Raw genomic sequence first — 8,446 nt, 5'->3', positions numbered from 1 at the left:
GCGATAACAGGATCAGCAATTAAGAATTTCAATCACAATGCTGGTATGGGTTCATCAAGGTAAATACCATAGGGCTGTGCAAACTCATTATCGACAGCGATCATTGTTAATGACAAAATCAGAGATGAAAACAATACAAATTATTTGCACAATCACTAGGGACATCCAGATTCAACCTTCGTCAGACGAACATTCGTCGGTGGTGGGGATTTCCTTTCTATTTTTAACTTTGTGCCTCAATGCGCATGCGCTCGGGTTTTCGCGCCCACCACGGCTTGCCGAAGACCGGGATCTGCGTGGTGAAAAAGGCGTGTTTGACGAACCTTAATCAGCAATCTTCGCGAGTACTTTTAGTCCTTTTCATAATGTTAAAAATATGTTTTATGTGCGCAGTGTTAAAGTTTGATATCTTTACGACGCTTCTGTGGACTGTGCATCTGTAAACTGTTCATTTTGGAGGCCTAGTGCATGAACACGGATACCCACACAAAACTCAGAACTTGAGTCAACGGGCGACATATCCTGCCAATTATCTCCCTTGATCTCTCTTGCACAAGACACTTGTTTCCACTAGGCCTATTTTGTTTTAGAGTTGGGAGATTTTACAGGAATGAATCTAAAAATCGAAAAAAATTGTCAGTGTTGCGTGTGTACCCAGCATATTCAGATGTCTGGAATATTCCGATAAAAAAGACTCGTCATATATAACGCTACTCGTCACGTCATCACTGTTTCGAAAAACAGACGAACGCGCACGAAGAATTTCGCGTAGATCTGGACCGAAATTGGAAAGTGGTGACCGTGACGGGATGTGACGTCACCACTTCAACAAACTCGCGAAGATCGGAACTCACGAACTTTTGACGAAGGCAAACCTGGATGTCTCTAGTAATACAAGCAAGTCAGTAGCACAAAATATGAGAAACGAAGGGATGTAAGCGCTATTAATGCATACACGTGCGACATGCATGTAAAGTCTTTTGTTCATTCAAAAGCGTGTTATTCTCACAGGTGCCAAGAAAATTGCTTCCACATAATCTCACTTACTCTTGTTGCACATGTCAAATAGCAGAGCAATTACGTCCCTTTGTTTCTCAGATATTAAAATAGCGCTCTGCTTCATTTCATTAAAATTCTTGCTATCACAAAAGATATTAACATATTTTGTGGAGTAGCTAGATGAAAAACAATCATCGATGAATAAAAATTAACAAGCAGCAAGACTGCAAGTTTTCTGCTCCACTTTGCCAAACGTGTGTGCACAGTGAATATTTGTTTATGAACTGTTGGTGTTAGTCCTGAATGATGGCACCCATGTAAATGAGGCTTGATGCCGGGCTGCTTTGCAAACACAGCATTCAGAAGCTGTGGGTCAGCAAAGGTGTTGAATCTTGTTAGTGAGATGGCGCGCAATGATGTCCTGTAGCACTGGCAGCTGCCTGCACTCGCTCTTTGACGCTGGTCAAACTTCTGGTCGTAGGTGAAGTCCACCTCACAGAATATGATGATGGTAATGGTGAGGGAGTAGTTCAACTTCTGCTTGAACTATGTGGCCAGGCCCAGCTCCCTGACTTTGAAGTGGTCATAATCTTATGCAGGATACCAACCTGGGATAGAGAAGGAAAAATGGTTCTTAGTCAATGGCTGGGATTACAAACTAAATCACACACGGTCCTTAGTCAATGGCTGGGATTACAAACTAAATCACACACACACACACTAACACCAACACACACTAACAGACACATACACTGACACAAATATACACTTACAAACACACATCTTTCTTTCTTTCTTTATTTGGTGTTTAACGTCGTTTTCAACCACGGAGGTTATATCGCGACGGGGAAAGGGGGGGAGATGGGATAGAGCCACTTGTCAATTGTTTCTTGTTCACAAAAGCACTAATCAAAAAATTGCTTCAGGGGCTTGCAACGTAGTACAACAAACACACATTCACACACATTAGCAGTAACAAACACATACAATACATGTACTAAGAAACACACCAATGTATACACACACAGACACACACACACACACAGGCACACACACACACAGGCACACAAGCGCACACACACACACACACACAGGCGCAAGTCCACATATGCAAAATCAAAAGTCTCAGCCCAATTTGTAACAACAGAGAAAGAAACAGAGAGAAAGAGAGAGAGAGAGATTGTGTGTGTTGCAAGCATTACACAACTGATATTGAAATTAAGCACCACAGAAAACAAGAAGAGCAAACGCTCGATCGAGTCACTTTCGCAGTTCTGAATATTATATGAGGCATCAGATGGACAGGAAGAAATTGCTATTCACAACACAATGCATTCCTGAAGAATGAGATTGCATGGATCGAGCAACAAAATATTTACCTTGGCATTAAAAATACTCTCATTAATCTCACATAAACAAACCCCATTAATAACTTAATTCACATAAACTAGCATCATTAATTTTTTTTCGAAGCAATCATATTAACAGTAGACACACTAACATTTGTTACTCTTAGAGCTGTGTCACTTTTATAGTTTACGAGAAAAGCCCAACGTTAAGTTGTGTGTTGACGAACAGGAAAGGCTAGTTATCTCCCCTGTGTTTCCGATAACGTTTGTAAAAAGCTACAGATGTAAATAATTTGATGTAAAGAATAATCCTATAAAGTTTGAATCAAATCCGATGAATAGTTTCAGAGATATGATATTTCAATTTTTTTCCTTCAAGACATACCTGTGACCTTGAAAAAGGTCAAAGGTCACCAAAGCAGACGTCAAAGTGTAGAGGTCACTGGGAGTCACGTTCACATAAAATTTGAGCCCGGTCACTTTTATAGTTTCCGAGAAAAGCCCAACGTTAAGTTGTGTGTTGCCGAACAGAAAAGGCTAGTTATCTCCCTTGTTTTTCTGATAACGTTCGTAAAAGGCTACAGATGTAAAAACTTTGATCTAAAGAATAATCCTACAAAGTTTCAATCACATCCGATGAACTTTGTCAAAGATATAAAATGTCTAATTTTTCCTTTGACGCTGACCTGTGACCTTGAAAAAGGTCAAAGGTCAACGAAACCATCGTTAAAGTGTAGAGGTCATTGGAGGTCACGACTAAACACAAAATATGAGCCCGATCGCTTTGATAGTTTCCGAGAAAAGTCCAACGTTAAGGTGGTGTCTACGGACGGACGGACGGCCGGACAGACTAACACTGACCGATTACATAGAGTCACTTTTTCTCAAGTGACTCAAAAAAGACGACACTGATTTAAACAATTCACTTACTGGTCAACAGTGTGAACTTTCAGCACAGACAACGGAAACTTCGATGTTTTTTCCCTCTTCCGATTGAATAATTTTGGTACAATCATCTGTCATCAATGAACTCATCAGTCTTCCCACCAGTCCAGACACCTCCCCACCAATTGCAGACTTGCTTGTTATCTGAGCGAATAAAAATCAATATAAATACATGTGCACAGGAATGAGAACAAGGATTCTCAGTTATCACAAAAACAAACAAGCACAGAATGACAACATGTTTTCCTAAATGTTATTAAAAACAGAAAAGTTCATCATACCAGTCCATCACTGAAACAGAAACGGTTGATATTGAATTTATGAGTGTGTGTGTGTGTGTGTGTGTGTGTGTGTGTGTGTGTGTGTGTGTGTGTGTGTGTGTGTGTGTGTGGGGGGGGGGGTCTGTTACAAGCAATAAACAACTGACAACAATAATTATACATGTACCAAATTGTACTCACTGTTTTCAAAGCTGATAATTGTAAACCTTGATGGGTTGTCCCCTTCCAACTGCATGCTTTGGTACAGCCATCCTTCAGACTGTGGCCCCCTCCCATTGCCACCCCCATCTCCGATTGTAGACAGGATTTTTTCATCTGAAAGAAATAATGTCCAATTAATACGAATTTGCACAAAGGACTGGAAACAGAATTGTAAGTAATTCTGATTTAACCAACAAATGTACAAAAGCACAATGATAGATTATTTTCCCTAATATGTTCCAACTGACAGTTGAGTAATTACAGGTCACCAGAAAGGTCCACCACTGAAACAGGAACAGTTCAAATTGGAGTTTGTGTGTGTGTGTGTGTGTGTATATGTGGAAAGGGGTGGGGTGGGGTGAGGGATGCGTGTGTACATGTGTGTGTGTGTGTATATGTGGAAAGGGGTGGGGTGGGGTGGGGGATGCGTGTGTACATGTGACTGTATGTTTTGCAAGCATTACACAACTGATTATAATAATTATACAACAAATTGTTCTGTCAGTTACATTGAAAACTCATTTAAAAAAAACACTTACTGTTTTCCAATGCAAACCTTCAGCTTGTTGAAGAATGGAAACTGGTTTTGCTTTTTACCATCCAAATGCGATGAACGGCCATGCCATCAATCGGCTCACTTTTTTTTTGACCAGTTAAGGCACCTCCCCACCAAATGCAGACAGTTTTTTTTGTGGTATAACTATAAATCTGAAAGAATAAAAGCTATTTATTATGCACAACAGAATCATAAAAGGAATAGATTCTTAGTTCAAATCACCATTTCAGGCAACAACAACAATAAAGAAAAACAGCAAACACCTAAACACACACACACACGGTGACACACACACAGTGACACACACACACACACACAAACACACACACACATAAGAAACAAACACACTTTTTAGTCTTATATTCCAAGAAAAATACATAATAAAAAAGAAAAAGTCTCAATAATTAGCAAATCTATATCTTCCAAGTTCACTGAGGCAATACTCACTCAAAGTTTGTAAAACTCTTGAAACCAGTCCAGTAATTATGTCTTGCGCCTTCGGTCTTAGTATTGGACTGTCCAGTCTGGTTCGTTTCTGTTGGTGTATCACATAGTGCTCTTGCAACTGCCAGTTTTCAATCTTCCCAACGCATTTGTTGACAACGTGCCGTTACGTCCAAGTTCGATAACTAGGAACGAAAATTCTGAGTGACCTCCCTTGATCGCCAAGGGACAGTACTCTCAGTCTCAACCTTTCACAGTGGAATCGAAATTAAAAAAAGTTTCTGTAACAGTTTTTAAAACGCTAGCAACTTCAAAGCCAGTGTGACTGCTGACACATGTATAAGATAACATGCTACACTTCAGCATATATCAGGACTAATAGTAATACAGATCTTGTGACGCTGAGGCGAATGGCAAATGGAACTTTCAGCAGGAAGAAATTCAGGTAATGTTGAACTGTGCTGTTGTAAATTCATAGTTCACGATCCGTTGGCATTGTGATTGTTGACTTATTTTTCATACGAGTCACAAATATCAAAGCAATATCATGCATAACGATTGGAAAGGTGGATTTCTCTCTCTTTCTTTCCTGCCTTCTGTCTCTTTCTCAGTTTCAGTCTCTCTCTCTGTCTTTGTCTGTCTGTTACTCTCTCTCTCTCAATCTGAGACTTTCTCTCTCTCTCAATCTGATACTTTCCACACATGTGCACGCAGGGCACTTACTGTTCAATCTTACAGCTTCAGGTCAAATGCATAACTGTACAGTAAATAAGAGATCTCAGGAGAGGCATGGGGAGTTATTTTCGAAAATGATCTATTCAAAGACACTTAAAAATAAAAGTTAAATTTTTAAAACAAGGTTTGATTGACAACTGCTCTCTCCCCTCCCCCCACTCTATTCCCACTCTCTATCTCTCTGTCTTCATTAACAAGTAAAGATTTGAGTGTGTTTAGACTATTGTAATTAATGCAATTCACACATCAATGCTTTCAATTTTCATTGCAGGGTGGGAGGAATTACCATGAGGATGGAACAGAAAGCATTCACAGGGATGTAAACTACAAGGTACAACCCCGACATTCTGGCTGTTGAGGCCAAGTAAGTGTGTGTCACTGTGTGTGTGTGTGTGTGTGTGTGTGTGTGTTTGCAGGTAAAATCCTTGTTTAACGCTAAGATGAATCAGAATGTTCCAGCAGTCATATTATTATATTTATAACAGAAAATCATATTTGAGAGAAGGCAGTGTTATTGTCAGGCCTCAGCCTAGGGTCATTGATACATGCTGATATTATATGACGCATTGTTCTAATCCTTGGCTGGTCGGCCATCACATCATTTCGGCATGTTGGAGGTCTTCCGACAGAACAATTTGTTGTAGCTGGGACATCTTTACCTATGCATATTTTTAGTCAAGGTCCAACTGACATTCTATTGTCTTAGTCTGGGGAAAATTTTGTTGGAAGGTGTTCTGTGTGAGTGTGTGTGGGTGGGGTGGGGGTGTAGGTGGACGGGTTGGTAGGGCTGTTATCCGTGCCAGGCAGCATTGACATAGAGCATTTCATTCAAACACACAATGATGCTATCAAAGTTAGCAAATTCACAGAAGTAAATTCAACAATATTGGCATAATGCAAAGACAATTTAAACCTTATTTACCTTCAGTTCTATGTTCAGCAAAGAACAGCAAAGAACACCAACAAAGAAGACATAATTATAGTGTTTACACTGAAGTTCTGAAATAACACTGAATTCTTTGTTTTAAGATTGTTGCATTCTTTGTCTTTGCAGGTGTCATAGCATGTGGAGCAGATCTTCAAAGTCGCCTATTGCAGACATGTCATCGTCTGCACTGGTTGTATCAACAACTTTTTCCATGGCTACTGCTGCAGATTTTACAAATATATCGTCTGCTGCAAATTCAACAACTTCTTTGTCTGCTGGTGCTGCAAACTTAACAACTTCTGTGTCTGCTCCTGTTTAAAATTCAACAATTCTTGTTGTCTGGAGCTGCTGCAAAGTGAATGACTTCTTTGTTTGCTGCTGCAGATTTAACAAGTATATCGTCTGCTGCAAATTCAAGAACTTTTTTTGTCTGCCGCTGCTCCTGCTGCAAACTTAACAACTTCTGTGTCTGCTCCTGCTTAAAACTCAACAATTCTTGTTGTCTGGAGCTGCTGCAAAGTGAATGACTTCTTTGTGTGCTGCTGCAGATTTAACAAATATATCGTCTGCTGTAAATTCAACAACTTCTTTGTCTGCTGCAGATACTACACATTCAACAACTTCTGTGTCTGCTCCTGCTTCAAATTCAACAATTCTTTTTATCTGCTGCTGCAAAGTGAGCGACTTCTTCCTCTGCTGGTGGTGTTGCAAATAACCTCATATTTCCTTGTCTCTTCTGGCATCATTTCAGATGTATAATATATATCTGCAAAGACTTTTTTAAACCCAAAAGATGGAATAGAATTGGTAAATTTCTAGGTACAGAACCTAAAAGTGTGATATATCCAAACTCACTTCTAGAAACTTTAGAACTGATTCAACTTTTGACATTTTCATCATGGTTGTGTATTTTTTATTTTTTATATTGTGGAAATATCAGGGAATGATGAATAAATGTTTAGAACATATTCTCAAAACATGTTTCTAATGGTTTTATTTATTTGTCTTTTGTTTTGTTTTATGTTAGCATGTACACTGTTTGGCTCAAAATATGAGACCTGGCCAGTACCATCCTTCCAATGAGACAGAGATCAAAAATCAACAGCCTGCATGCTCTCCGGATTAAGTAATACAACAAGATAAAATAGCGTTAGCTGCAAAGTTAACCATTCTCACCAAAAACCTTTTTCAAACTTTGATTTGTTGGTGTTTGCTTGTCTTTTTTTAACACGGTTTTAGCTACATATATAACAAACACTACAACAACAGCAGACAGAAAAGATTATGGGAAATGCATCTTCAAATAAGAAAAAAAAATTACAAAGCAAAAAAAAAATTTAAATACAATTATTTTCCTTATGATTTGTTTGATTATGTTTTTGGGGGTTCTTTTTAATGTTAGCACTCAACGTGAAAAATACATTCAAACAGCAGTTGTATTATACTTTTATTTTGGTCAAATTGACATTAGCGGTAAACGTTAAATTAACGTTAATTTAACGTTATATTATGGTTTTATTTTGGTTAAATTAACGTTTAATGTTAACGTTAATTTAACGTTTATCTTGATGAGTAAACTAACCTAAATCTAACGTTAATTTAAGGTTCGCCATAAAACGTGAAAGAAACGTAGCCATAAAGCATAAAACTAACGTTAATTTAACGTTACATTATGTTTTTTTTTAATTTTTTTTTTTTTTAACAAATACATTTTTTTGAAAGGTTTGTTTTTGATATATATGTCAATTAAAAAAAAATTATATTTAAAAAAAAAAAAAAATTTTTGACATTTAAAAAAAAAAAGTTTCTTGTTCAAGTTGTTGCCACCACAACAATAACTTTTTTGGTTGTTTTGTTTTGTTTTTTTTTGCTTTTGCTTTGATTTTGAACGGTTATGTGTCAACGTTTATTTAACGTTTTTTTTAACGTTTCAGTGCAAACCGTTTTTTAATTGTTTTCGGGCAAACGTTAAATTAACGTTTGAAATTGGTTTGATTTTGAACGGTTA

General features: G+C 38.0%; 2 long non-coding RNA genes across 2 annotated transcripts in view; one reads left to right on the top strand and one right to left on the bottom strand.

Moving 5' to 3' along the window:
- LOC138977978 (uncharacterized) overlaps positions 1-4,918 on the bottom strand; it is a 5,448-nt gene extending 530 nt beyond the window's left edge. The window contains exons 1-5 of the long non-coding RNA XR_011459547.1: positions 4,779-4,918; positions 4,315-4,483; positions 3,755-3,889; positions 3,279-3,437; positions 1-1,607 (exon numbers count right to left, since the gene is read on the bottom strand). The exon at positions 1-1,607 is cut by the window's left edge and continues 530 nt beyond it. This is a non-coding gene — a long non-coding RNA (uncharacterized lncRNA). The remainder of the gene's footprint in view (positions 1,608-3,278; positions 3,438-3,754; positions 3,890-4,314; positions 4,484-4,778) is intronic.
- Positions 4,919-5,080: 162 nt separating this feature from the next.
- LOC138977977 (uncharacterized) lies at positions 5,081-7,536 on the top strand. The gene is made up of 3 exons (XR_011459546.1): positions 5,081-5,220; positions 5,782-5,874; positions 6,565-7,536. It is a non-coding gene; the product is annotated as an uncharacterized lncRNA (long non-coding RNA).
- The last annotated feature ends 910 nt before the right edge of the window (positions 7,537-8,446 follow it).

Source organism: Littorina saxatilis, linkage group LG10, assembly GCF_037325665.1.
Source record: "Littorina saxatilis isolate snail1 linkage group LG10, US_GU_Lsax_2.0, whole genome shotgun sequence".
Classification (NCBI taxonomy): Eukaryota; Metazoa; Mollusca; class Gastropoda; order Littorinimorpha; family Littorinidae; genus Littorina; species Littorina saxatilis.
This window is presented reverse-complemented; position numbering and strand designations above follow the sequence as displayed.